Source organism: Henckelia pumila, chromosome 4, assembly GCF_033568475.1.
Source record: "Henckelia pumila isolate YLH828 chromosome 4, ASM3356847v2, whole genome shotgun sequence".
NCBI classification, from domain to species: domain Eukaryota; kingdom Viridiplantae; phylum Streptophyta; class Magnoliopsida; order Lamiales; family Gesneriaceae; genus Henckelia; species Henckelia pumila.
In genome coordinates this window covers 186763257-186787323 of record NC_133123.1, presented here as the reverse complement: position 1 = coordinate 186787323, position 24067 = coordinate 186763257, and the positions used below count along the sequence as shown (strand labels likewise).

At 45.9% G+C, this 24067-nt stretch overlaps 29 non-coding genes and 8 pseudogenes across 29 annotated transcripts; all 37 read right to left on the bottom strand.

The window, feature by feature from the left end:
* Positions 1–4408: 4408 nt before the first annotated feature.
* Positions 4409–4527, bottom strand: LOC140868790 (5S ribosomal RNA). The gene has a single exon (XR_012146191.1). It is a non-coding gene; the product is annotated as a 5S ribosomal RNA (ribosomal RNA).
* A 406-nt stretch (positions 4528–4933) lies between these two features.
* On the bottom strand, positions 4934–5052 carry LOC140870506 (5S ribosomal RNA). The gene has a single exon (XR_012147464.1). It is a non-coding gene; the product is annotated as a 5S ribosomal RNA (ribosomal RNA).
* A 398-nt stretch (positions 5053–5450) lies between these two features.
* LOC140869537 (5S ribosomal RNA) lies at positions 5451–5569 on the bottom strand (annotated as a pseudogene).
* Positions 5570–5970: 401 nt separating this feature from the next.
* LOC140868941 (5S ribosomal RNA) lies at positions 5971–6089 on the bottom strand. Its single transcript, XR_012146337.1, has one exon. It is a non-coding gene; the product is annotated as a 5S ribosomal RNA (ribosomal RNA).
* A 398-nt stretch (positions 6090–6487) lies between these two features.
* On the bottom strand, positions 6488–6606 carry LOC140869775 (5S ribosomal RNA; annotated as a pseudogene).
* Positions 6607–7006: 400 nt separating this feature from the next.
* LOC140869178 (5S ribosomal RNA) lies at positions 7007–7125 on the bottom strand. The gene has a single exon (XR_012146566.1). It is a non-coding gene; the product is annotated as a 5S ribosomal RNA (ribosomal RNA).
* Positions 7126–7523: 398 nt separating this feature from the next.
* LOC140868166 (5S ribosomal RNA) lies at positions 7524–7642 on the bottom strand. Its single transcript, XR_012145595.1, has one exon. It is a non-coding gene; the product is annotated as a 5S ribosomal RNA (ribosomal RNA).
* Positions 7643–8040: 398 nt separating this feature from the next.
* Positions 8041–8159, bottom strand: LOC140868657 (5S ribosomal RNA). The gene has a single exon (XR_012146064.1). It is a non-coding gene; the product is annotated as a 5S ribosomal RNA (ribosomal RNA).
* Positions 8160–8558: 399 nt separating this feature from the next.
* Positions 8559–8677, bottom strand: LOC140868506 (5S ribosomal RNA). Its single transcript, XR_012145920.1, has one exon. It is a non-coding gene; the product is annotated as a 5S ribosomal RNA (ribosomal RNA).
* Positions 8678–9077: 400 nt separating this feature from the next.
* Positions 9078–9196, bottom strand: LOC140868267 (5S ribosomal RNA). Its single transcript, XR_012145692.1, has one exon. It is a non-coding gene; the product is annotated as a 5S ribosomal RNA (ribosomal RNA).
* A 327-nt stretch (positions 9197–9523) lies between these two features.
* Positions 9524–9642, bottom strand: LOC140868567 (5S ribosomal RNA). The gene has a single exon (XR_012145978.1). It is a non-coding gene; the product is annotated as a 5S ribosomal RNA (ribosomal RNA).
* Positions 9643–10042: 400 nt separating this feature from the next.
* LOC140869528 (5S ribosomal RNA) lies at positions 10043–10160 on the bottom strand (annotated as a pseudogene).
* Positions 10161–10559: 399 nt separating this feature from the next.
* LOC140869290 (5S ribosomal RNA) lies at positions 10560–10678 on the bottom strand. The gene has a single exon (XR_012146669.1). It is a non-coding gene; the product is annotated as a 5S ribosomal RNA (ribosomal RNA).
* A 400-nt stretch (positions 10679–11078) lies between these two features.
* On the bottom strand, positions 11079–11196 carry LOC140868532 (5S ribosomal RNA). Its single transcript, XR_012145945.1, has one exon. It is a non-coding gene; the product is annotated as a 5S ribosomal RNA (ribosomal RNA).
* A 398-nt stretch (positions 11197–11594) lies between these two features.
* On the bottom strand, positions 11595–11713 carry LOC140869633 (5S ribosomal RNA; annotated as a pseudogene).
* An 802-nt stretch (positions 11714–12515) lies between these two features.
* On the bottom strand, positions 12516–12634 carry LOC140869011 (5S ribosomal RNA). The gene has a single exon (XR_012146405.1). It is a non-coding gene; the product is annotated as a 5S ribosomal RNA (ribosomal RNA).
* A 349-nt stretch (positions 12635–12983) lies between these two features.
* On the bottom strand, positions 12984–13102 carry LOC140868895 (5S ribosomal RNA). Its single transcript, XR_012146294.1, has one exon. It is a non-coding gene; the product is annotated as a 5S ribosomal RNA (ribosomal RNA).
* A 350-nt stretch (positions 13103–13452) lies between these two features.
* LOC140868944 (5S ribosomal RNA) lies at positions 13453–13571 on the bottom strand. The gene has a single exon (XR_012146340.1). It is a non-coding gene; the product is annotated as a 5S ribosomal RNA (ribosomal RNA).
* A 348-nt stretch (positions 13572–13919) lies between these two features.
* Positions 13920–14039, bottom strand: LOC140869417 (5S ribosomal RNA; annotated as a pseudogene).
* A 401-nt stretch (positions 14040–14440) lies between these two features.
* On the bottom strand, positions 14441–14559 carry LOC140869008 (5S ribosomal RNA). Its single transcript, XR_012146402.1, has one exon. It is a non-coding gene; the product is annotated as a 5S ribosomal RNA (ribosomal RNA).
* Positions 14560–14958: 399 nt separating this feature from the next.
* LOC140870510 (5S ribosomal RNA) lies at positions 14959–15077 on the bottom strand. The gene has a single exon (XR_012147468.1). It is a non-coding gene; the product is annotated as a 5S ribosomal RNA (ribosomal RNA).
* A 350-nt stretch (positions 15078–15427) lies between these two features.
* LOC140869832 (5S ribosomal RNA) lies at positions 15428–15546 on the bottom strand. The gene has a single exon (XR_012146825.1). It is a non-coding gene; the product is annotated as a 5S ribosomal RNA (ribosomal RNA).
* Positions 15547–16250: 704 nt separating this feature from the next.
* Positions 16251–16369, bottom strand: LOC140869013 (5S ribosomal RNA). The gene has a single exon (XR_012146407.1). It is a non-coding gene; the product is annotated as a 5S ribosomal RNA (ribosomal RNA).
* A 718-nt stretch (positions 16370–17087) lies between these two features.
* LOC140869560 (5S ribosomal RNA) lies at positions 17088–17206 on the bottom strand (annotated as a pseudogene).
* Positions 17207–17604: 398 nt separating this feature from the next.
* LOC140869385 (5S ribosomal RNA) lies at positions 17605–17723 on the bottom strand. The gene has a single exon (XR_012146765.1). It is a non-coding gene; the product is annotated as a 5S ribosomal RNA (ribosomal RNA).
* Positions 17724–18074: 351 nt separating this feature from the next.
* LOC140868260 (5S ribosomal RNA) lies at positions 18075–18193 on the bottom strand. Its single transcript, XR_012145686.1, has one exon. It is a non-coding gene; the product is annotated as a 5S ribosomal RNA (ribosomal RNA).
* A 400-nt stretch (positions 18194–18593) lies between these two features.
* Positions 18594–18712, bottom strand: LOC140869339 (5S ribosomal RNA). Its single transcript, XR_012146718.1, has one exon. It is a non-coding gene; the product is annotated as a 5S ribosomal RNA (ribosomal RNA).
* A 321-nt stretch (positions 18713–19033) lies between these two features.
* On the bottom strand, positions 19034–19152 carry LOC140867945 (5S ribosomal RNA). The gene has a single exon (XR_012145383.1). It is a non-coding gene; the product is annotated as a 5S ribosomal RNA (ribosomal RNA).
* A 397-nt stretch (positions 19153–19549) lies between these two features.
* On the bottom strand, positions 19550–19668 carry LOC140869672 (5S ribosomal RNA; annotated as a pseudogene).
* A 412-nt stretch (positions 19669–20080) lies between these two features.
* Positions 20081–20199, bottom strand: LOC140868494 (5S ribosomal RNA). The gene has a single exon (XR_012145909.1). It is a non-coding gene; the product is annotated as a 5S ribosomal RNA (ribosomal RNA).
* A 400-nt stretch (positions 20200–20599) lies between these two features.
* Positions 20600–20718, bottom strand: LOC140868142 (5S ribosomal RNA). Its single transcript, XR_012145573.1, has one exon. It is a non-coding gene; the product is annotated as a 5S ribosomal RNA (ribosomal RNA).
* Positions 20719–21115: 397 nt separating this feature from the next.
* LOC140868845 (5S ribosomal RNA) lies at positions 21116–21234 on the bottom strand. Its single transcript, XR_012146245.1, has one exon. It is a non-coding gene; the product is annotated as a 5S ribosomal RNA (ribosomal RNA).
* Positions 21235–21594: 360 nt separating this feature from the next.
* Positions 21595–21713, bottom strand: LOC140868619 (5S ribosomal RNA). The gene has a single exon (XR_012146027.1). It is a non-coding gene; the product is annotated as a 5S ribosomal RNA (ribosomal RNA).
* Positions 21714–22113: 400 nt separating this feature from the next.
* LOC140869163 (5S ribosomal RNA) lies at positions 22114–22232 on the bottom strand. The gene has a single exon (XR_012146551.1). It is a non-coding gene; the product is annotated as a 5S ribosomal RNA (ribosomal RNA).
* Positions 22233–22632: 400 nt separating this feature from the next.
* On the bottom strand, positions 22633–22751 carry LOC140869233 (5S ribosomal RNA). The gene has a single exon (XR_012146618.1). It is a non-coding gene; the product is annotated as a 5S ribosomal RNA (ribosomal RNA).
* A 400-nt stretch (positions 22752–23151) lies between these two features.
* LOC140868456 (5S ribosomal RNA) lies at positions 23152–23269 on the bottom strand. The gene has a single exon (XR_012145873.1). It is a non-coding gene; the product is annotated as a 5S ribosomal RNA (ribosomal RNA).
* Positions 23270–23668: 399 nt separating this feature from the next.
* Positions 23669–23787, bottom strand: LOC140869592 (5S ribosomal RNA; annotated as a pseudogene).
* Between the last annotated feature and the right edge of the window lie 280 nt (positions 23788–24067).

Genomic DNA, 24067 nt, shown 5'->3' with positions numbered 1-24067 from the left:
AATCCGTTGTCTTTGAGCGTGTTTTTTATGGCCTACGACAACGGATTCTACAAAACCGTTGTTGTATTATTATTTTATATATTAATAAAATTAATTTTTTTTAAATATGTTATAATGAGAAACACCCTTTCGTTCTCTTTTCATCTCTCGTCTCTCTTTTCTCTCCTCGTCTCTCTCACCATCCATTATCAAACCCTAGCTGCCATAGCACTCTAGCCGACTTCAAATCGAGAGCGGTTGTAGAAGAAGGATCGATGATGGAAAACTTTCGATCACTCTCTCACTCCCGAGAATTTTCCAGGCAGCGGCTTCGGATACGACTTTACCCGGCGGCAGAGGTGGATCTTGCAATGGAGCTAAGTACAGGCTCATGTCTCCGGCCAAGCTCCCGATCTCTAGGTCCACTTGTATTCCTCTCTGTTTTTTCAGGAAAAAGTTTGACAAAAGGCGATTGGGGATTTTTTAGGCGTGATTAGGTAAGAAAATGCCTAAATACAAAGATGAGGTTCCTGCAGTTCGAGTGTATACAGATTGTGATGAATAAAAATTTGTGACTAACTTTTTATTCCCTACAAATTCATTCTGTTTTAGTTTTGAATTTACTCAAGGAATAATTGGGTATCAAAATACTTTTACTACAGATATTTTATTGTGAGGAACGTTCCGAAGCTTGGCTGCGGTGATGAGTTATTAAATTTATTCTCTACCTATGGCAAAGTTGAAGAGTGAGTGCTTGTTAATCATCCGATATTCGACATGGATGCATGTTTAACTATTAATAACTAGAAATTGGGCAGTTTCTGAATCATTTTTTCTTTTTATTCTTTATTTCCCCATAGAATTCATCTTGTTGTGCTTGGGGATTTATTGGTGTCAGTTATCACCTAAAAAATATAGGTTTATTCTGTGGAAGCAGAATTTTAGTATCAGTAATTGATTAATATTTTGATTGTTTTGGTGTGTTTTTTTCAGATGTAAGCCAATGGATGATGAAGAGTGCGAGTCATTTACTGATTTTTACTAGATTAAGTTTCATCAGGTAAACAATGCCAGTTGATTTTAGTTACTAAATACTTCTATTCCATTCTCGAATACTTGTTTATATTCCTGTCAATCCTTAGGAGAAAATATAGCATATGGAATTATTATCCGAGTTTTTGTTGTGAGGCTAAAGATGGAGACGACTTCGACTCGAAATCACTGATATTTCTTCTCTGCACATTTCTAGATCTTATTACCGGTATTATAATCAGGATATTACAATCAGGAAAGAGGCAATTTCAGCTATGATGGATCTTATTACCGCAGAACGAGATGTTCTAGATCAAACTTGATCACGTTTTTGTTGAATGGTTTCTGGTCAGAATCTTCGAGGAAGCTTTGTATGGTTGGGTCAGCTTCTTGGAAGTCTAATGAAGGTAAGGTTATCAATCTTGATGTTGTTTTGAAGCTGAGTTACTATTCTTTGAATCCAACTATGTTTACTAGTGTGATTAGTGGAGCTTTGGAAAGCACAAGTTCAGTTAAGGCCGACTCGGTGTATTTCGAGCCAATTTCAATGTTTTCTTTTCCTTTTGTTCCCAACTATAGTTACTCTTTGGTTTCGAAAGAAGTCGGAGGTGGGTATTTGGGTGGTTTTGAAGGTCCAAAAAACCAGTCACTTGATTTGGATTCGAGCAAGTTTTGCTCCTCGCTATCACAGGGCTTATTTACTTTCGAGGTGGAGCTTGGAAGAGAGTGCGACAATGCTCAAACTTGTCCTTCGCACGGATTCTTGCCTCATGCGGTGTCCTTGTCTCCAATCCAGTGTTATGTGGAGGAAATAATGATTCGGTACGTGGTAAGATTTCAGAATGACAGCTATGCTGCGTTTAATGAAAATTTTGATCTTAATGCCACTTTGATCGGTGAGGGATCATGCGATGATAAGAAAAACCAGTTGTTGATTGTTGCTTGTCGAATCTTGGATCCAGTTAACCATTTTGGGAATGATCGATGTAGAAGATTGTTCATTAAGGTTGAATCTCAGGTACCCTTCAATCCTAACCATCAGAAATCATGCCAAAATTGTTGGAAAGATTTGGACAAATAAAACTGGTAACGATGCAGGGTACTTCAGAAGCATTAATCTCACAAGCAGTACTGATGGAGGGTATTCTCCTGCTGTGTCATTTTCGGGGTTGAGATACGAATACACTGAATTGGATAAATCAAAGAAATTATGTCTGGTGGAGAAGGTTGAAAAGAAGAAGGGGAATATATATCCAGATGCAATGTCTTACAACATGAGGTTCGACATGTCTGTGGAAAATTCGAATGGGGAAAAGTTTTCTTGGGGCTATGCAGAGCCTCTATCCGTTGGAAATGAGTTGTTCCAAGGATTCATGCAGCAAGCATTCACACCAGAGTCGGCAACAGTCAATGACGAAGTACTTGAACCTGTTTATGAGCCCCAGAAAACTATATCCGGCCCTTAGAATATGAGCTTCACAGTATCCATCAACCCTTTTTATTCCGAAATTAATAGGTCACTGAGTGGAAGCCAAATGCAGATCACTGCCGAAGGAGTATATGATTCAGAAATCGGATACCTCTGTATGATTCAGGTCCGCAAATATTGGAGTGTTTATATGCTTGAAGTGCTGCGGAGTTCACAGAAGCCTTGGCACTCATATTTCTAAGGTGATTGACACTCTTTTACGAGATTTTTACCCTAACCTCTGAAGGGCCCCATTCAGTCTCTGCTAATGTCTTTGATTCCTTTTGTTTTCACCTCGTAATTTCTATCCTACAGGTTTTGTCCGTGACATTAGATGAATGGTCTGATGATGAAATTGATGCGATGATGGAGGTTGGTGGAAATGCGTCGGCTAATTCTATTTACGAGGCTTATATTCCTGAAGGAGTGTCAAAACCTGGACCAGACGCTGCCCATGAAGAGCATTCAAGATTTATCAGGTGGGTTTAATTGTTAATTAGTGAACATTTTTTTATTGAGATGAAGACCAATTGTTGTTTCTTTTTTAGTTTTGTTATTTACAGAACTTGTCACTTTACCTCACCTGTAAGACCAAAAATTAACATGAGGCTAAACACTTGATTTACAATTCTTGACTTGTATGTTGTAGGTCTAAATATGAGCTTCAAGAATTTCTGAAACCAAGCCTGCGTATAATGTCAGGTGCTTCATAAAAGCATTCTTTGTAAGCAAGTTTATCCAGGAAGATCATGGATAGTTTTCGATCTTCAGCTTCGTCACAAAAATCAGTATGTTAGATCGACTATCTTGGTTTTGTGAGGAGGTGATATATGATTATGGTTTTAGGTCTTACGGTTGGATGGATTTCTACATATTTTTTCAGAGTTTCAAATAAGGAAATGGCATATGAACAACAGCTACGTGATTATGAAGTTAAAGTCATGGAGGTTGGTCATTTATTTGTCAACTTCAAAAATCACTTTTCTCGTCTGTTTTTGATGTCTTGTGCTCTTTATTTGTATCCTTACTATTTATGCTCGATTGGCAGACTATCATCATATCACTGGCTAATTATACAGATTTTATTCATTAGTAAGTACTTATAGTTATTTGTGTCTGTAACATAGCCTACATTTTTACTCGTTACTATCGCGCTTCAGAACTCAAATTTGGTGCAGCAGAATATTCAACATCAATTGAATTGGAGTCGCTGGTGTTGAACGAGGATTTCCAGCATATTCTGCGTGTGAGAACACGAACGTAGATGGGAAGCAGAAGATCATGTTCTCTTTGTTCACGCCTCTAGTCCTTAGTTTCTGAACTTTTTTCTCATTTTTCTGTAGTGTGCATTGAATTAAAATTTTATTTTGAGTAATTTGTAATACTAAAAAATTGTATATTAAATTTTATTTATGAAATTTTAAATTTATGTTTATTTATAATATTACAATTTATATAAAAAAATTTATTTATTTTTTTTGTTTTTTATATAGAAAAAGACAACGGATTTTATCCGTTATCGTAGGGGATCTAAAACTGTTGTAACTGATGGTGTTGTCAAAACTGCGTCCCTACGACAACGGATTTTATCCGTTGTTGTTTCTCTCAAAGACAACATATTGGTGTCTACGACAACGGATGAAATCCGATGTCGTAGGGGCGCAGTTTTGACAACACGATCAGTTACAACGGTTTTAGACCCCCTACAACAACGGAGAAAATCCGTTGTCTTTTTTGCGTTTTTCTTGTAGTGAGGGCGCTGGGACCCAATGAAGCGGCCCGCGTCACCCAGATCGCACGTCCACATTGTGTGATTCAGTCTATTGCATCTTTTCTATCCGAGGATTGGACTGTAAGAGTCGGGAAAAGGACGGCGAGGAATCGAAAGAACAAGAAGTACGAGTAATAAAAAAATAAATTAATGAAAAAGGGGTGCAACACGAGGACTTCCCAAGGGGTCACCAATCCTAGTACTGCTCTCGCCCAAGCACGCTTAACTTCGGAGTTCTAATGGGATCCGATGCATTAGTTTTGGTATGATCGCACCCAACAGTGAATGAATTCTTTAATATTTTGTCTCTTGAATTTCGGATCGGAGGAAAAGGCGCTGCGCTGCATTTTCAAATGGACATAACTTTCGATCGGCTGAGGGTTACGGGAGATTCAGCCTGCTCATGCGAAGCTCGTCTCGATACCTACAGCGCGCATCTCGGTCTAAGAGATGGAGACGCTCAAATTCCAACCCGAAGATGGTCTTTCGGGTCGTTTTTCCCGAACGGCGCGCTGGGACCCACCAAAGCGGCCGGCGTCACCCAGATCGCGCGTGCACGTCGTGTGATTCAGTCTATTGCATCTTTTCTATACGCGGATTGGACTGAAAGAGTCGGGAATAGGACAGTGTGGAATCGGAGGAACAAGAAGTACGAGTAATAAAAAAAAGAAATTAATGAAAAAGGGGTGCAACACGAGAACTTCCCATGGGGTCACCCATCCTAGTACTGCTCTCGCCCAAGCTCGCTTAACTTCGGAGTTCTGATGGGATCCGGTGCATTAGTGCTGGTATGATCGCACCCAATAGTGAATGAATTTTTTGTTGTTTTGTCTCTCGAATTGCGGATCGGAGAAACAGGCGCTGCACTTTCAAAAGGACATAACTTTTGATCGGCTGAGAGTTACGGGAGCTTCAACTTGCTCACGCAAAGCTCGTCTCGATACCTACAGCGCGCATCTCGGTCTAAGAGATGGAGACGCACAAATTCCAACCCGGAGATGGTCTTTCGTGTTGTTTTTCTCGTAGGGCGCGCTGGGACCCACCGAAGCGGCCTGCGTCACCCAGATCGCATGTCCACGTCGTGTGATTCAGTCTATTGCATCTTTTCTATCCGATGATTGGACTGTAAGAGTCGGGATTATGACTGCGAGGAATCGGAGGAACAAGAAGTACGAGTAATAAAAAAAAATTAATAAAAGAAGGGTGCAACAAGAGGACTTCCCAGGGGGACACCCATCCTAGTACTGCTCTCGTCCAAGAACGCTTAACTTCGTAGTTTTGATGGGATCCGATGCATTAGTGCTGGTATGATCGCACCCAACAGTGAATGAATTATTTTTTGTTTTGTCTCTCGAATTGCGGATCGGAGGAACAGGCGCTGCACTTTCAACCGCACATAAATTTCGATAAGCTGAGAGTTACGGTAGCTTCAGCCAGCTCACGCGAAACTCCTTTCGATACCTACAGAGCGCATCTCGGTCTAAGAGACGGAGACGCACAAATTCCAAACCGAAGATGGTCTTTCGTGTCGTTTTTTTCCCGTAGGGCGCGCTGGGACCCGCCAAAGCGGAATGCGTCACCCATATCGCACGTCTATGTCGTGTGATTCAGTCAATTGCATTTTTCTATCAGAGGATTGGACTCTAAGAGTGGGGAATAGGACGGCGAGGAATCGGAGGAACAAGAAGTACGTGTAATAAAAAAAATAAATTAATGAAAAAGGGTGCAACACGAGGACCTCCCAGAGGGTCACCCATCCTAGTACTGCTCTAGCCCAAGAACGCTTAACTTCTAAGTTCTGATGGGATCCGGTGCATTAGTTTTGGTATGATCGCACCCAACAGTGAATTAATTCTTTGTTGTTTTGTTTCTCAAATTGCGGATCGGAGGAACAGGAGCTGCACTTTCAAACGGACATATCTTTCGATCGGCTGAGAGTTACGGGAGCTTCAGCTTGCTCGCGCGAATCTCGTCTCGATACCTATAGCGCGCATCTCGGTCCAAGAGACAGAGACGCATAAATTCCAACCCGGAGATGGTCTTTCGGGTCCTTTTTCCCGTAGGGTGCGCTGGGACCCACCGAAGCGGTCCGCGTCACCCAGATTGCACTTCATCGTTGTGTGATTCAGTCTATTGCATATTTTCTATCCGCGGATTGGACTGAAAGAGAAGGGAATAGGATGGCGAGGAATCGGAGGAACAAGAAGTGCGAGTAATAAAAAAAAATTTATGAAAAAGTGGTGCAACACTAGAACATCCAAGTGAGTCACCTATCCTAGTACTTCTCTCGCCCAAGCACGCTTAACTTTGGAGTTTTGATTGGATTCGGTGCATTAGTGCTGGTATGTTCGCACCCAACAGTGAATGAATTTTTTGTTGTTTTGTCTCTCGAATTGCGGATCGGAGGAACAGGCGCTGCACTTTCAAACGGACATAATTTTTGATCGGCTGAGAGTTACGGGAGTTTCATCCTACTCACGCGAAGCTCGTCTCGATACCTACAGTGCGCATCACGGTCTAAGAGATGGAGACGTGCAAATTCCAACTCGGAGATGGTCTTTCATGTCGTTGTTCCGCTAGGGCGTGCTTGGACCCACCGAAGCGGCCTGTGTCACCCAGATCACACGTCCATGTCGTGTGATTTAGTCTATTGCATCTATTATATCCAAGGATTGGACTGTAAGAGTCAAGAATAGGAAGGCGAGGAATCGGAGGAACATGAAGTACGAGTAATAAAAAAAGAAATTAATGAAAAAGTGGTACAACACGAGGACTTTCCAGGAGGTCACCCATTGTAGTACTGCTCTTGCCCAAGCACGCTTAACTTCAGAGTTCTGATGGGATTCGGTGCATTAGTGCTGGTATGATCGCACCCAACAGTAAATGAATTCTTTGTTGTTTTGTCTCTCGAATTGCGGATCGGAGGAACAGGCGCTGCACTTTCAAACGAACATAACTTTCGTTCGGCTGAGAGTTACGGGAGCTTAAGCCTGCTCATGCGAAGCTCGTCTCGATACCTATAGCATGCATCTCAGTTAAAGAGATGGAGACGCACAAATTCCAATCCGGAGATGGTTTTTTGAGTCATTTTTCCCGTAGGGCGCGTTGGGACCCACCGAAGCGGCCCGCGGCACCTAGATTGCACGTCCACGTCGTGTGATTAAGTCTATTGTATCTTTTCTATCCGCGGATTGGACTGAAACAGTCGGGAATAGGACGGCGAGAAATCAGAGGTACTAGAAGTACGAGTAATAAAAAAAAATTAATGAAAAAGGGGTGCAACACGAGGACTTTCCAAAGGGTCACCCATCCTAGTACTGCTCTCGCCCAATCACGCTTAACATCGGAGTTCTGATGGGATCCGGTGCATTAGTGCTGGTATGATCGCACCCAACAGTGAATGAATTATTTCTTGTTTTGTCTCTCGAATTGCGGATCTGAGGAATAGGTGCTGCACTTTCAAACGCACATAACTTTTGATCAGCTGAGAGTTACGGGAGATTCAGCCAGCTCACGCGAAGCTTGTCTAGATACCTACAGTGCGCATTTCGGTCTAAGAGACGGAGACGCACAAATTCCAACCCGAAGATGGTCTTTCGTGTCGTTTTCCCATAGGGCGCTCTGGGACCCAACGAAGCGGCCTGCGTCACCCAGATCGCACGTCCACGTCATGTGATTCAGTCTATTGCATCTTTTATATCCGATGATTGGACTCTAAGAGTCGGGAATAGGACGGCGAGGAATCGGAGAAACAAGAAGTACGAGTAATAAAAAAGAAATTAATGAAAAAGAGGTGCAATACGAGGACTTCCCAGGGGGTCACCCATCGTAGTACTGCTCTCGCCCAAGCACGCTTAACATCGGAGTTCTGATGGGATCCGGTGCATTAGTGCTGGTATGATCGCACCCAACAGTGAATGAATTATTTCTTGTTTTGTCTATCGAATTGCGGATCTGAGGAATAGGTGCTGCACTTTCAAACGCACAAAACTTTTGATCAGCTGAGAGTTACGGGAGATTCAGCCAGCTCACGCGAAGCTCGTCTAGATACCTACAGTGCACATCTCGGTCTAAGAGACAGAGACGCACAAATTCCAACCCGGAGATGGTCTTTCTGGTCATTTTTCCCGTGGGCACTCTGGGACCCAACGAAGCGGCCTGCGTCACCCAGATCGCACGTCCACGTCATGTGATTCATTCTATTACATCTTTTATATCCGATTATTGGACTCTAAGAGTCGGGAATAGGATGGCGAGGAATCTGAGGAACAAGAAGTACGAGTAATAAAAAAAGAAATTAATGAAAAAGGGGTGCAACACGAGAACTTCCCAGGGGGTCACCCATCGTAGTACTGCTCTCGCCAAAGCACGCTTAACTTCGGAGTTCTGATGGGATCCGGTGCATTAGTGCTGGTATGATCGCACCCAACAGTGAATGAATTCTTTGTTGTTTTTTTCTCTCGAATTACGGATCGGAGGAACAGGCGCCGCACTTTCAAATGGACATAAATTTCGATCAGCTGAGAGTTACAAGAGCTTCATCCTGCTTGCGCGAAGCTCGTCTCGATACCTATAGCGCGCATCTCGGTCTAAGAGACAGAGACACACAAATTCCAACCCGAAGATGGTCTTTTGGGTCGTTTTTACCGTAGGGCGTGCTGGGACCCACAGAAGCGGTCTGCGTCACCCAGATCGAACGTCCACGTCGTGTGATTCAATCTATTGCATCTTTTCTATCCGAGGATTGGTTTGTAAGAGTCGGGAATAGGAAGGCGAGGAATCGGAGGAACAAGAAGTACGAGTAATAAAAAAATAAATTAATGAAAAAGGGTGCAACACGAGGACTTCCCAGGGGGTCACCTATCCTAGTACTGCTCTCGCCCAAGCCTGCTTAACTTCGGAGTTCTGATGGGATCCGATGCATTAGTGCTGGTATGATCGCACCCAACAGTGAATGAATTCTTTATTGTTTTGTATCTCGAATTGCGGATCGGAGGAACAGACGCTGCACTTTCAAATGCAAAGCTCGTTTTGATACCTACAACGCGCATCTCAGTCTAAGAGACGGAGACGCTCAAATTCCAACTTGGAGATGGTATTTTGGGATGTTTTTCCCATAGGGCGCGCTAAGACCCACCGAATCACGCGTCATCATGTGATTCAGTCTATTGCATTTTTCTATCCGCGGATTAGACTGATAGAGTAGGGAATAGGATGGCGAGAAATCGGAGGAACAAGAAGTACGAGTAATAAAAATAGAAATTAATTAAAAAGGGGTGCAACACGAGGACTTCCTAGGGGGTCACCCATCCTAGTACTGCACTTGCCCAAACACGCTTAACTTCGGAGTTTTGATGGGATCCGGTGCATTAGTGCTGGTATGATCGCACCAAACAGTGAATGAATTATTTCTTGTTTTGTCTCTCGAATTGCGGATCGGAGGAATAGGCGCTGCACTTTCAAACGGACATAACTTTCGATCGGCTGAGAGTTACGGGAGCTTCAGCCTGCTCACGCGAAGCTCGTCTCGATACCTACAGCGCGCATCCCGGTCAAAGAGACGGAGACACTCAAATTCCAACCCGGATATGGTCTTTCGGGTCGTGTTTCTCGTAGGACGTGGTGGGACCCACTGAAGCAGCCCGCGTCACCCAGATCGCATGTCCACGTCGTGTGATTCAGTCTATTGCATCTTTTTTATCCGCGGATTGGACCGAAAGAGTCAGGAATAAGATGACGGGGAATCGGAGGAACAAGAATAACGAGTAATAAAAAAAGAAATTAATGAAAAATAGGTGCAACACGAGAACTTCCCAGGGGGTCACTCATCCTAGTACTGCTCTTGACAAGCACGCTTAACTTCGGAGTTCTGATGGGATCTGGTGCATTAGTACTGGTATGATCGCACCCAACAGTAAATGAATTTTTTGTTTAATTGTCTCTCGAATTGCGGATCGGAGGAATAGGCGATGCACTTTCAAAAGGACATAACTTTCGATCGGCTGAGAGTTTCGAGAGCCTCAGCCTGCTCACACGAAGCTCGTCTCGATACCTATAGCGCGCATCTCGGTCTAAGAGACGGTGATGCTTAAATTCCAACCCGGAGATGGTATTTCGGGTCGTTTTTCCCGTAGGGCGCGGTGGGACCCTCTAAAGCGGCCCGCGTCATCCTGATCGCACGTCCACGTCGTGTGATTCAGTCGATTGCATCTTATCTATCCACGGATTGGACCGAAAAATCAGGAATAAGACGGCGAGGAATCGAAGGAACAAGAAGGACGAGTAATAAAAAAAGAAATTAATGAAAAATAGGTGCAACACGAGAACTTCCCAGGGGGTCACTAATCCTAGTACTGCTCTCTCCCAAGCACGCTTAACTTCGGAGTTCTGATAGGATCCGGTGCATTAGTACTGGTATGATCGCACCCAACAATGAATGAATTTTTTGTTGATTTGTCTCTCAAATTGCGGATATGAGGAACAGGCGCTGCACTTTCAAACAGACATAACTTTCGATCGGCTGAGAGTTACGGGAGCTTCAGCCTGCTCACGCGAAGCTTGTATCGATACCTACAGTGCGCATCTCGGTCTAAGAGATGGAGTTGCAAAAATTCCAACCCGGAGATGGTCTTTCGGGTCATTTTTCCCGTAGGGCACGCTAGGACCCACCGAAGCGGCCTGCATCACCCATATCGCACGTACACATCGTGTGATTCAGTCTATTGCATCTTTTCTATCCCAAGATTGGACTGTAAGAGTTGGGAATAGGACGGCGAGGAATCGGAGGGACAAGATGTACGAGTAATAAAAAAAGAAATTAATGAAAAAGGTGTGCAACACGAGGATTTCCAGGGGGTCATCCATCCTAGTACTGATCTCGCCCAAGCACACTTAACTTCGGAGTTCTGATGGGATCCAGTGCATTAGTGCTGGTATTATCGCACCCAACAGTAAATGAATTTTTTGTTGTTTTATCTCTCGAATTGCGGATCGGAGGAACAGGCGCTGCACTTTCAAACGAACATAACTTTCGATTGGCTGAGAGTTACGGGAGCTTCAGCCTGCTCTAACGAAGCTCGTCTCGATACCTATAGCGCGCATCTAGGTCTAAGAGACAGAGACGCACAAATTCCAACCCAGAGATGGTCTTTCTGGTCTTTTCCCGTAGGGCCCGCTGGGACCCAACGAAGCGTCTCGCGTCACCCAGATCGCACGTCCATGCCTTGCGATTCAGTCTATTGCATCTTTTCTATCCGCGGATTGGACTGAAAGAGTCGGGAATAAGACGGTGAGGAATCGGAGGAACAAGAAGTACGAGTAATAAAAAAAGAAATTATTGAAAAAGGGATGCAACACGAGGATTTCCCAAGGGGTCACCCATTATAGTACTGCTCTCGCCCAAGCATGCTTAACTTCGGATTTCTGATAGGATCCGTTGCATTAGTGATGTTATGATCGCACCCGATAGTGAATGAATTCTTTATTGTTTTGTCTCTCGAATTGCGGATCGGAGGAATAGGCGCTGCACTTTCAAACGCGAAGCTCGTCTCGATACCTACAATGCGCATCTCAGTCTAAGAGACGGAGACACTAAAATTCCAACCTCAAGATGGCCTTTCAGGTCATTTTTCCCGTAGGTCGCGCTGGGACTCACCGAAGCGGCCCGCGTCACCCAGATCGCAGGTCCACATCGTGTGATTTAGTCTATTGCATCTTTTCTCTCCGCGGATTGGACTAAAAGAGTCGGGAATAGGATGACGAGGAATCGGAGGAACAAGAAGTACGAGTAATAAAAAAAAAATTAATAAAAAAGGGGTGCAAAACGAGGACTTCTCAAGGGGTGCATTAGTGATGGTATGATCGCACCCAACAGTGAATGAATTTTTGTTGTTTTGTCTCTCGAGTTGCGGATCGGAGGAATAGGCACTGCACTTTAAAACGGACATAACTTTCGATCGGCTGAGAGTTACGGGAGCTTCACCCTGCTCACGCGAAGCTCGTCTCGATACCTATAGCGCGCATCACGGTCTAATATACGGAGACGCACAAATTCCAACACAGAGATGGTCTTTCGGGTCAATTTCCCCGTAGGGCATGCTGGGACCCACCGAAGCGGCCCGCGTCACCTTGATCGCACGTCCACGTCGTGTGATTCAGTCTATTGCATCTTTTCTATCCGCGGATTGGACTAAGAGTCGGGAATATGACGGCGAGGAATCGTAGTAACAAGAAGTACGAGTAATAAAAAAAGAAATTATTGAAAAAGGAGTGCAACACGAGGACTTCCCAAGGGGTCACCCATCCAAGTATTGCTCTCGCCCAAGCCCGCTTAACTTCGGAGTTTTGATGGGATCCGATGCATTAGTTCTGGTATGATCGCACCCAAAAGTGACTAATTCTTTATTGGTTTGTCTCTCGAATTGCGGATCAGAGGAACAGGCGCTGCACTTTCAAACGCAAAGCTCGTGTCGATACCTACAATGCGCATCTCAGTCTAAGAGACGGAGACGTTGAAATTCCAACCCGAAGATAGTCTTTTGGGTCATTTTTCCCATAGGGTGCGTTGGGACCCACTGAAGCGGCCCGCATCACCCAGATCAAATGTCCACGTTGTGTGATTCAGTCTATTGCATCTTTTCTATCCGCGTATTGGACTGAAAGAGTCAGGAATAGGACGACGAGGAATCGGAGGAACAAGAAGTACGAGTAATAAAAAAATAAATTAATGAAAAAGGGGTGCAAAACGAGAACTTCCCAGGGGGTCACCTATCCTAGTACTGCTCTCGCCCATGCCCGCTTAACTTCGGAGTTCTGATGGGATCCGATGCATTAGTGCTGGTATGATTGCACTTAACATTGAATGAATTCTTTATTGTTTTGTCTCTCGAATTGCGGAACGAAGGAAGAGGCGCTGCACTTTTAAACGCGAAGCTCGTCTCGATACCTACAACGCGCATCTCAGTCTAAGAGACGGAGACGCACAAATTCCAACCCAGAGATGGTCTTTTGGGTCGTTTTTCCCGTATGGCGCGCTGGGACCCACCGAAGCGGCCCGCGTCACCCAGATCGCACGTCAACGTCGTGTGATTCAGTCTATTGCATCTTTTCTATCCGCGGATTGGACTGAAAGAGTCGGGAATTTGACGGCGAGGAATCGGAGGAACAAGAAGTACGAGTAATAAAAAAAGAAATTAAAGAAAAAGGGGTTCAACACGAGGACTTCCAAGGGGGTCACCCATCCTAGTACTGCTCTCGCCCAAGCCCGCTTAACTTCGGAGTTCTGATGGGATCCGATGCATTAGTGCTGGTATGATGGCACCCAACAGTGAATGAATTATTTATTGTTTCGTCTCTCGAATTGCGGATCGGAGAAACAGGCTCTGTACTTTCAAACGCGAAGCTCGTCTCGATACCTACAACGCGCATCTCAGTCTAAGAGACGAAGACGCTCAAATTCAAACCCGGAGATGGTCTTTTGGTTCATTTTTTCCGTAGAGCATGATGGGACCCACCGAAGCGGCTTGCGTTACCCAGATCGCACGTCCACGTTGTGTGATTCAGTCTATTGCATCTTTTCTATCCGCGGATTGGACTGAAAGAGTCGGGAATAGGACGGCGAAGAATCAAAGGAACAAGAAGTACGAGTAATAAAAAGAAATTAATGAAAAAGGGGTGCAACACAAGGACTTTCCAGGGGGGTCACCCATCCTAGTACTGCTCTCGCCCAATCACTCTTAACTTCGGAGTTTTGATGGGATCCGGTGCATTATTGCTGGTATGATCGCACCGAACAGGGAATGATTTTTTTGTTGTTTTGTCTCTCGAATTGCGGATCGGAGGAAGAGGCGCTGCACTTTCAAATGTGCATAACTTTCGCTCGGCTAAGAGTTAAGGGAGCTTCAGCCTGCTCACGCGAAGCTCGTCTCGATACCTACAGCGCGCATCTCGGTCTAAAGAGACGCAGACGCACAAATTCCATCCCGGAGATTGTCTTTCGTGTTGTTTTTCCCGTAGGGCGAGCTGAGACCCACCGAAGCGGCCTGCATCACCCATATCGCACATCCACGTCGTATTATTCAGTCTATTGCATCTTTTCTATCCGAGGATTGGACTTTAAGAGTCGGGATTAGGACGGTGAGGAATCGGAGGAACAAGAAGTACGAGTAATAAAAAAAGAAATTAATGAAAAAGGGGATCAACACGAGGACTTCCTAGGGGGTCACCCATCCTAGTACTGCTCTTGCCCAAGCACGCTTAACTTTGGAGTTCTGATGGGATCCGGTTCATTAGTGCTGGTATGATCGCACCCAAAAGTGAATGAATTCTTTGTTGTTTTGTCTCTCGAATTGCGGATCAGTGGAACAGGCTCTGCACTTTCAATTGAAAATAACTTTAGATCGGCTGAGAGATACGGGAGCTTCATCCTGCTCCCGTGAAGATCGTCTTGATACCTATAGCGCGCATCTCGGTCTTAGAGACGAAGACACACAAATTCCAACCTGGAGATGGTCTTTCGGGTCGTTTTTCCCATAGGGCATGCTGGGACATAACGAAGCGGCCCGCGTCACCCAGATCGCACGTCCACGTCGTGTGATTCAGCCTATTGCCTTTTTTCTATCCGCGGATTGGACTGAATGAGTCGGGAATAGGACGGCGAGGAATCTAGGAACAAGAAGTACGAGTAATAAAAAAAGAAATTATTGAAAATGGGGTACAACACGAGGACTTCCCACGGGGTCACCCATCCTAGTACTGCTCTCGCCCAAGCCCGCTTAACTTCGGAGTTCTGATGGGATCCGATGTGTTAGTGCTGGTATGATCGCACCCAATAGTGAATGAATTCTTTATTGTTTTGTCTCTTGAATTGCAGATCGGAGGAACAGGCGCTGCACTTTCAAGCGTGAAGCTCGTCTAGATACCTACAATGCGCATCTCAGTCTAAGAGATAGAGACGCTCAAATTCCAACCCGGAGATGGTCTTTTGGGTCATTTTTCCCGTAGGGCGCGCTGGGACCCACCGAAGCGGCCCGCGTCACCCAGACCGCACGTCCACGTTGTGTGATTCAGTCTATTGCATATTTTCTATCCGGGGATTGGACTGAAAGAGTCGGAAATAGGACGGCGAGGAATCGGAGGAACAAGAAGTACGAGTAATAAAAAAAGAAATTAATGAAAAAGGGGTGCAACACGAGGACTTCCCAGGGGGTCACCCATCCTAGTACTCCTCTCGCCCAATCACGCTTAACTTCGGAGTTCTGATGGGATCTGGTGCATTAGTGATGGTAAGATCGCACCCAACAGTGAATGAATTATTTCTTGTTTTGTCTCTCGAATTGCGGATTTGAGGAACAGGCGCTGCACTTTCAACCGCACATAAATTTCGATCAGCTGAGAGTTATGGTAGCTTCAGCCAGCTCACGCGAAACTCGTCTCAATACCTACAGCGCGCATCTCGGTCTAAGAGACGGAGACGCACAAATTCGAACCCGGAGATGGTCTTTCGTGTCCTTTTTTTCCCGTAGGGCGCTCTGGGACCCACCAAAGCGGCCTGCGTCACCCAGATCGCACGTCCACGTCGTGTGATTTAGTCTATTGCATCTTTTCTATCCAAGGATTGGACTATAAGAGTGGGAAATAGGATGGCGAGGAATCGGAGGAACAAGAAGAATGAGTAATAAAAAAAGAAATTAATTAAAAAGTGGTGCAACACGAGGAGTTTCCAGGGGGTAACCCATCCTAGTACAGTGAATGAATTCTTAGTTGTTTTGTCTCTCGAATTGCGGATCGGAGGAACAGGCGCTGCACTTTCAAACAGACATAATTTTCGATCGGCTGAGAGTTACGGGAGCTTCAGCCTGCTCGTGCGAAGCTCGTCTCGATACCTATAGCGTGCATCTCGGTCTAAGAGACAGAGACGCACAAATTCCAACCCGAAGATGGTCTTTTGGGTCCTTTTTCCCGTAGGACGCACTGGGACCCAACGAAGCGGCCCGGGTCATCATTGTGCAACACGAGAACTTTCCAGGGAGTCACCCATCCTAGTACTGCTCTCGCCCAAGCACGCTTAACCTCGGAGTTCTGATGGGATCCGGTGCATTAGTGCTTGTATGATCGCACCCAACAGTGAATGAATTTTTTGTTCTTTTGTCTCTCGAATTGCGGATCGGAAGAATAGGCACTGCACTTTCAAACGGACATAATTTTCGATCGGCTGAGAGTTACGGAAGGTTCATCCTACTCACGCGAAGCTCGTCTCGATACCTACAGTGCGCATTACGGTCTAAGAGATGGAGACACACAAATTCCAACCCGGAGATGGTCTTTCATGTCTTTTTTCCCGTAGGCTGTCACCCATCCTAGTACTGCTCTCGCCCAAGCACGCTTCACTTCGGAGTTCTTATGGGATCCGGTGCATTAGTGATTGTAAGATCGCACCCAACAGTGAATGAATTCTTTATTGTTTTGTCTCTCGAATTGCGGAACGGAGGAATAGGTGCTACACTTTCAAACGGACATAACTTTTGATTGGCTGAGAGTTACGGGAGCTTCAGCCTGCTCATGCGAAGCTTGTCTTGATACCTACAATGCGCATCTCGGTCTAAGAGACGGAGACGCTCAAATTCTAACCCGGAGATGGTTTTTTGGGTCGTGTTTCCCGTAGGGCACGGTGAGACCCATTGAAGCGGCCCGCGTCACCCAGATTGCATGTCGATGTCGTGTGATTCAGTCTATTGCATTTTTTCTATCCGTGGATTGGACCGAAAGAGTCAGGAATAAGACGGCGAGGAATCAAAGGAACAAGAAGGACGAGTAATAAAAAAAGAAATTAATGAAAAATAGGTGCAACACGAGAACTTCACAGGGGGTCACTCATTCGAGTACTGCTCTCGCCCAAGAAAACTTAACTTCGGAGTTCTGATAGGATCCGGTGCATTAGTACTGGTACGATCACACCCAATAGTGAATGAATTTTATGTTGATTTGTCTCTCGAATTGCGGATCGGTGGAACAGGCGCTGCACTTTCAAATGGACATAACTTTCGATCGGCTGAGAGTTACGAGAGCTTCAGCCTGTTCACGCGAAGCTCGTCTCGATACCTACAACGCATCTCGGTCCTAGAGACGGAGACGCACAAATTCCAACCCGAAGATGGTCTTTCTGGTCGATTTTCCCGTAAGGTGCGCTGGGACCCACCGAAGCGGCCCGCGTCACCCAGATCGCACGTCCATGTCGTGCGATTCAGTCTATTGCATCTTTTCTATCCGCGGATTGGACTGACAGAGTCAGGAATAGGACGGCGAGGAATCGGAGGAACAAGAAGTACGAGTAATAAAAACAGAAATTAATGAAAAAGGGGTGCAACACGAGGATTTCCCAGGGGGTCACCCATCCTAATACTGCTCTCACCCAATCACGCTTAACTTCGGAGTTTTGATTTGATCCGGTGCATTAGTGATGTTATGATCGCACCCAACAGTGAATGAATTATTTATTGTTTTGTCTCTCGAATTGCGGATCGGAGGAACAGGCGCAGCACTTTCAAACGCGAAGCTCGTCTCGATACCTACAACACGCATCTCAGTCTAAGAGACGGAGACACTGAAATTCCAACTAGGAGATGATATTTCAGGTCATTTTTCCCGTAATTCGCGGTGGGACTCACCGAAGCGGCCCGCGTCACCCAGATTGCAGGTACACGTCGTGTGATTCAGTCTATTGCATCTTTTCTATCCGCGGATTGGACTAAAAGAGTTGGGAATAGGATGACGATGAATCAAAGGAACAAGAAGTACGAGTAATAAAAAAAGAAATTAATTAAAAAAGAGGTGCAACACGAGGACTTCCCAAGGGGTCACCCATCCTAGTACTGCTCTCGCCCAAGCACGCTTAACTTCGGAGTTCAGATGGAATCCTGTGCATTAGTGATGGTATGATCGCACCCAACAGTGAATGAATTCTTTGTTGTTTTGTCTCTCGAATTGCGGATCGGAGGAATAGGCGTTGCACTTTCAAACGAACTTAACTTTCGATCAGCTGAGAATTATGTGAGCTTCAGCCTGCTCACGTGAAGCTCGTGTCGAAACCAATAGTGCGCATCATGGTCTAATATACGGAGACGCACAAATTCCAACACAGAGATGGTCTTTCGGGTCAATTTCCCCGTAGGGCGCGCTGGGACCCAACGAAGCGGCCCGCGTCACCCTGATCGCACGTCAACGTCGTGTTATTCAGTCTATTGCTTCTTTTCTATCCGCGGATTGGACTGAAAGAGTCGGAAATATGAAGGCGAGGAATCGGACTAACAAGAAGTACGAGTAATAAAAAAAGAAATTAATAAAAAATGGGTACAACACGATGACTTCCCAGGGGGTCACCCATCCTAGTATTTCTCTCGCCAAAGCCCGCTTAACTTCGGAGTTCTGATGGGATCCGATGTATTAGTGCTGGTATGATCGCACCCAACAGTGAATTAATTCTTTATTGTTTTGTCTCTCGAATTGCGGATCGAAGGAACAGGCGCTGTACTTTAAAACGCGCATCTCAGTCTAATAGACGGAGACGCTCAAATTCCAACCCGGAGATTTTCTTTTGGGTCGTTTTTCCCATAGGGTGCTGGGACCCATTGAAGTGGCTCGCGTCACCCAGATCGAACGTCCACGTCGTGTGATTCAGTCTATTGCATCTTTTCTATCCGCGAATTGGACTGAAAGAGTCGGGAATAGGACGTCGAGGAATCGGAGGAACAAGAAGTATGCGTAATAAAAAAAAAATTAATGAAAAAGGGGTGCAACACGTGGACTTCCAAGGGGGTTACCCATCCTAGTAATGCTCTCGCCCAAGCACGCTTAACTTCGGAGTTCTGATGAGATCCGGTGCATTAATGCTGGTATGATCGCACCCAACATTGAATGGATTCTTTCTTCTTTTGTCTCTCGAATTGCGGATCGTAGGAACAGGAGCTGCACTTTCAAACGCACATAACTTTCGATCGGCTGAGAGTTACGGGAGCTTCAGCTTGCTCATGCGAAGCTCGTATTGATACCTACAACGCGCATCTCGGTGTAAGAGACGGAGACACACAAATTCCATCCCGAAGATGGTCTTTCGGGTCGTTTTTCTCGTAGGGCATGCTGGGACCTACCGAAGCAGCACCTGTCAACCAGATCGCACGTCCACGTCGTGTGATTCAGTCTATTGCATCTTATCTATCCGCGGATTGGACTGAAAAAGTTGGGAATAGGACGGCGAGGAATCGGAGGAACAAAATGTACGAGTAATAAAAAAAATTAATCAAAAAGGTGTGCAACACGAGAACTTCCTAGGGGGTCACCCATTCTAGAACTGCTCTCTCCCAAGCATGCTTAATTTCATAGTTCTGATGGGATCCGGTGCATTAGTGCTGGTATGATCGCACCCAACAGTGAATGAATTTTTTGTTGTTTTGTCTCTCGAATTGCGGATCGGAGGAATAGGCACTGCACTTTCAAACGGATATAACTTTTGATAGGCTGAGAGTTACGGAAGATTCAGCCTGCTCACGCAAAGCTCGTCTCGGTACCTACAGCGCGTATCTCGGTCTAAGAGATGGAGACACAAAAATTCCAACCTGGAGATGGTCTTTTGTGTCATTTTTTGTGTCATTTTTCCAGTAGGGCGCGCTGGGACCCACTGAAGCGGCCCGCGTCACCCAGATCGCACGTCCACGTCATGTGATTCAGTCTATTGCATCATTTCTATCCGAGGATTGGACTGTAAGAGTCGGGAATAGGACGGCGAGGAATCGGAGGAACAAGAAGTACGTGTAATAAAAAAAGAAATTAATGAAAAATGGGTGCAACACGAGGACTTCCCAGGGGGTCACCCATCCAAGTACTGCTTTCGCCCAAGCACGCTTAACTTCGGAGTTCTGATGGGATCCGGTGCATTAGTGCTGGTATGATCGCACCCAACAGTGAATGAATTCTTTATTGTTTTTTCTCTCAAATTGCGGATCGGAGGAACAGGCGCTGCACTTTCAAACGAACATAACTTTCGATCGGCTGAGAGTTACGGGAGCTTCAGCCTGCTCACGCGAAGCTCGTCTCGATACCTACAACGCGCATCTTGGTCTAAGAGACGGAGACGCTCAAATTCCAACCCGGAGATTGTCTTTCAGGTCATTTTTTCCATAGGGCGCGCTGGGTCCCACCGAAGCGGCCCGTGTTACCCAGATCGCACGTCCACGTTGTGTGATTCAGTATATTGCATCTTTTCTATCCGAGGATTGGACTGTAAGAGTCAGGCATAGGACGGTGAGGAATCGAAGGAACAAGTAATACGAGTAATAAAAAAAGAAATTAATGAAAAAGGGGTGCAACACGATGAGTACCCAGGGGGTCACCCATCCTAGTACTGCTCTCTCCCAAGCACACTTAACTTCGGAGTTCTGATGGGATCCGGTGCATTTGTGCTGGTATGATCGCACCCAACAGTGTATGAATTCTTTGTTGTTTTGTCTCTCGAATTGCGGATCGGAGGAACAGGCGCTGCACTTTCAAACGCACATAACTTTCGATCGGCTGAGAGTTACGGGAGCTTCGAGCTGCTCACGCGAAGCTCTTCTGGATACCTATAGTGCGCATCTCGGTCTAAGAGATGGAGATGCTCAAATTCCAACCCGGAGATGTCCTTTCGGGTCGTTTTTCCCGTAGGGCACACTGGAACCCACCAAAGCAGCCCGCGTCACCCAGGTCGCACGTCCACGTTGTGTGATTCAGTAAATTGCATCTTTTCTATCCGAGGATTGGACTGTAAGAGTCGGGAATAGGACGGTGAGGAATCGGAGGAACAAGAAGTACGAGTAAAAAAAAAAATTAATGAAAAAAGGGTGCAACACGAGGACTTTCCAGGGGGTCACCCATAATAGTACTGCTCTCGCCCAAGCACGCTTATCTTCGGAGTTCTGATGGAATACGGTGCATTAGTGCTGGTATGATCGCACCCAACAGTGAATGTATTTTTTATTGTTTTGTCACTCGAATTGCGGATCGGAGGAACAGGCTCCGCACTTTCAAACGGACATAACTTTCGATCGGCTGAAAGTTACGGGAGCTTCAGCCTGCTCACGCGAAGATGGAGACGCTTAAAGTTCAACCCAGAGATGGTCTTTTGGGTCGTTTTTCCCGTTGGGCACACTGGGACCCACCGAAGTGGCCCGCGTCACCCATATCGCACGTCCACGTCGTGTGATTCAGTCTATTGCATCTTTTCTATCCGAGGATTGGACTGAAAGAGTCGGGAATAGGACGGTGAGGAATCGGAGGAACAAGAAGTACGAGTAATAAAAAAAGAAATTAATAAAAAATGGTGGAACACGAGGACTTCCCAAGGGGTCACCCATCCTAGTACTACTCTCTCCCAAGCACGCTTAACTTCGAAGTTCTGATGGGATCCGGTGCATTAGTGCTGGTATGATCGCACCCAACAGTGAATGAATTCTTTCTTGTTTTGTATCTCGAATTGCGGATCGGAGGAACAGGCGCTGCACTTTCAAACGCACATAACTTTCGATCAGCTGAAAGTTACGAGAGCTTCAGCCTGCTCACGCGAAGCTCGTCTCGATACCTGCAGCGCGCATCTCGGTCTAAGAGATGGAGACGCACAAATTACAACCCGAAGATGGTATTTTGGGTCGTTTTTCCCGTAGGGCGCGCTGGGACCAACCGAACTGGCCCGCGTCACCCAGATCGCATGTACACATCGTGTGATTCAGTCTATTGCAACTTTTCTATCCAAGTATTGGACAGTAAGATTCGGGAATAGGACGGCAAGGAATCGGAGGAACAAGAAGTACGAGTAATAAAAAAATAAATTAAGGAAAAAGGGGTGCAACACGAGGACTTCCCAGGGGGTCACCTATCCTAGTACTACTCTCGCCCAAGCACGCTTGAATTTGGAGTTCTGATGGGATCCGATGCATTAGTGCTGGTATGATCGGACCTAACAGTGAGTGAATTCTTTATTTTTTTGTTTCTCGAATTACGGATCGGAGGAACAGGCTATGCAATTTCAAACGGAAATAACTTTCGATCGGCTGAGTGTTACGGGAGCTTCAGCCTGCTCACACGAAGCTCGTCTCGATACCTACAGCGCGCATCTCGGTTTAACAGATGAAGACGCTCAAATTCCGACCCGGAGATGGTCTTTCGTGTCGTTTTTCCCGTAGGGCGTGCTGGGACCCACCAAAGCAGCCCGCGTCACCCAGATCGCACGTCCACGTTGTGTGATTCAGTCTATTGCATCTTTTCTATCCGAGGATTGAACTATAAGAGTCGAGAATAGGACGGCGAGGAATCGGAAGAACAAGAAGTACGAGTAATAAAAAAAGAAATTAATGAAAAAGGGGCGCAACACGAGGACTTCCCAGGGGGTCACCCATCTTAGTACTGCTCTCGCCCAAGCAAGCTTAAATTCGGAATTCTGTTGGGATCCGGTGAATTAGTGCTGGTATGATCGCACTCAACAGTGAATGAATTCTTTATTGTTTTGTCTCTCGAATTGCGAATCGGAGGAATAGTCGCTGCACTTTCAAACGAACATAACTTTCGATCGTCTGAGAGTTACGGGATCTTTAGCCTGCTCACGCGAAGCTTGTCTTGATACCTACAGTGCGCATCTCGGTCTAAGAGACGTAGATGCTCAAATTCCAACCCGGAGATTGTGTTTTGTGTCATTTTTCCCGTTGGGCGCGCTGGGACCCACCGAAGCGGCCCGCGTTACCCAGATCGCACATCCACATCGTGTGATTCAGTCTATTGCATCTTTTCTATCCGCGGATTGGACTGAAAAAGTCGGGAATAGGACGGAGAAGAATCGCAGGAACAAGAAATACGAGTAATAAAAAAATAAATTATTGAAAAAGGGGTGCAACACGAGGACTTCCCAGGGGTCACCCATCCTATTACTGATCTCGCCCAAGCACACTTAACTTCGGAGTTTTGATGGGATCCGGTGCATTAGTGCTGGTATGATCGCACCCAACAGTGAATGAATTCTTTATTGTTTTGTCTCTCAAATTGCGGATAGGAGGAACAGGCGCTGCACTTTCAAACGGACATAACTTTCGATCGGCTGAGAGTTACGGAAGCTTCAGCCTGCTCACATGAAGCTCGTCTCGATACCTACAGTGCGCATCTCGGTCTAAGAGATGGAGACGCACACATTCCAACCCGAAGATGGTCTTTTGGGTAGTTTTTTCCATAGGGCGCGTTGGGAGCCACTGATGCGGCCCGCGTCACCCAGATCGCACTTTCACATTGTGTGATTCAGTCTATTGCATCTTTTCTATCCGAGGATTGGACTGTAAGAGTTGGTAATAGGACGGCGAGGAATCGGAGGAACAAGAAGCACAAGTAATAAAAAAGAAATTAAATAAAAAGGGGTGCAACACGAGGACTTTCTTGGGGGTCACCCATCCTAGTACTGCTATCGCTCAAACACGCTTAACTTCAGAGTTCTAATGGGATCCGGTGCATTTTTGCCGGTATGATCGCACCCAACAACGAATGAATTTTTTATTGTTTTGTCTCTCGAATTGCAGATCGGTGGATTAGGCGCTGTACTTTCAAACGGACATAACTTTCGATGGGCTGAGAGTTACGGGAGCTTCGGCCTGCTCACGCAAAGCTAGTATCAATACCTTCAACGCGCATCTCAGTCTAAGAGACGGAGACGCTCAAATTCCAACCCAGAGATGCTCTTTTGGGTCATTTTTCCTGTAGGGCGCGCTGGGACCCATCGAAGCAGCCCGCGTCACCCATATCACACGCCCACGCCA